This window comes from Camelus dromedarius, chromosome 13, assembly GCF_036321535.1.
Source record: "Camelus dromedarius isolate mCamDro1 chromosome 13, mCamDro1.pat, whole genome shotgun sequence".
NCBI lineage: Eukaryota > Metazoa > Chordata > Mammalia > Artiodactyla > Camelidae > Camelus > Camelus dromedarius.
The window spans coordinates 47,109,771-47,111,612 of record NC_087448.1 but is presented as its reverse complement, the minus strand read 5'-3'; the positions used below and the strand labels follow the sequence as shown (position 1 = coordinate 47,111,612).

The following is a 1,842-nucleotide window of genomic DNA, read 5'->3' as shown; positions in this document are numbered from 1 at the left end:
TCCAGCTTCAGAGTATCTGAGTAAAACCATGCCCAGATTCCTAACCCACAGAAACTGACATAATAAATGTTGTTTGTTTAAGCACAAAGAATTGTAGTAATTTGTCATGAAGCAATTGCTAACTAATACAAAGAATATAAGAATGAATTAAGTTTGATTTAGCAATTATAATGCAATGAGGAGTTAATATGCATAGTTTAATGGTAAGTGCAGGAGCAAAGACCAAACAAAAGTGTATTGGAGTATAAATGCGCAGTTAGAACGGAGAGAAAAAGAATAGGAGAATTTTTTTTTCGGTGGATACGAATTTCTGGAGAATGAGGACAGTACCACAAGACAGCATGAGAGCTTAGAAAAAAGTAAGTAAAATGAATAAATGTTAAACTATTTATAAAGTTATAATGAGTCTTTTTTATATTCCTTTCTTATTAGCTAGTTCTTAATGGAAAAATCTTAGTATAATCGTGTTCCATCCTCGCCAAAGAAAATACAGAGATTTTAGAATATTTTAGTAAACAAAGTATATGTAAGTCCTAAGTTTGTAAGTAAAGAATAAGATAGTAAGGAGAGAAAATGATACAAAAATAAGTAGTTTTAGAGAAAGTCACTATCTATGCATGAATGTGTGTGTGCGTGTGTGTATATTTTTGAGGGTCTTTCAGCTAAATGAATATAAAGTTTCAAATAACTTAAGTTCAAAAAACAATTGATGCTTTTTAAGTCTTTTTCAGAGTGAAAAAAGTATTTTTTTTTACTTTTGCAATAGGAAAATTAGACAATCTTATCAGCATTAATATTTGAATGTTAAAAGGTAGATATTTACTAAAATTATAAGAAAATGCTTTATCATCAAGAAAAAATAGTTTTTAAAAATTTGAAAGTTTTAAGCAATATGAGAGAGATAAATAGTTCACGCACAAACATTTGTGTATGCATCTTATACACATAGTGGGCCACAGAAAGCTATGATGCTGCACCAAATGCAATATCATACTTAATAGTGAATATACTGGCCTTTTAATCAATTTTTTATTTTAATTTATTTTAATATATTTTTATTGAAGTATAGTCACTTTACAATGTTATGTCAATTTCTAGTGTATAGCACAATACTTCAGTCATATAGGAACATACATTTATTTATTTCCATATTCTTTTTATCATAAGTTACTACATGATATTGAATATAGTTCCCTGTGATATACAGTATAAACTTGTTTCTCTATTTTATATATAGTAGTTAGTGTATGCTTTTTAAAAATTTTTTTTCTTTAAAGTATTTTTTTTTTTTTGTGAGGGGAAGGAGGTAATTAGATTTGTTTGTTTGTTTGTTATTTTAATGGAGATACTGGGGATTGAACCCAGGATCTCATGCATCTTAAGTATTAGCTCTACCACTGAGCTATACCTTCCTTTCAAGCCTTTCAATCTCTTAATTTTTTGTTTTCCCTCACAAATGTTTTTAGAAAATAGGAATGCAATTTTGAAAAATGAAATTAATTTAGAAGAATGGATAATACCATTAATTAAAAAAGACTAACTGTCCATGAGGGTAGTTTTGAAGTAGCATAAGGCTCACAGAATTGAATCTTATATTTCTCTATTTTTGTTAACAGATTAACCGTGTTCAAATCAATTGTCCACACTTAAAATTTGTTACAGAGCTTCTGTTAAAATTATTGGATTCTTCTTGACAGGGGGAAAAAAAAAAGGTTCTCTAATCCTATCCCATCATTCTAAAGATAATTGAGTTACAAAGAAATTAAGTCATCTACGCTTATCAAACTAACCTCTGAATCCCAGATTTGCTACTTGGGCAAGTTGTTTTATCCATGACTGTTC

General features: G+C 28.7%; 1 non-coding gene across 1 annotated transcript; it reads right to left on the bottom strand.

The window, feature by feature from the left end:
• Positions 1 to 1,340: 1,340 nt before the first annotated feature.
• On the bottom strand, positions 1,341 to 1,413 carry TRNAL-AAG (transfer RNA leucine (anticodon AAG)). The gene has a single exon. It is a non-coding gene; the product is annotated as a tRNA-Leu (tRNA).
• Positions 1,414 to 1,842: the final 429 nt, after the last annotated feature.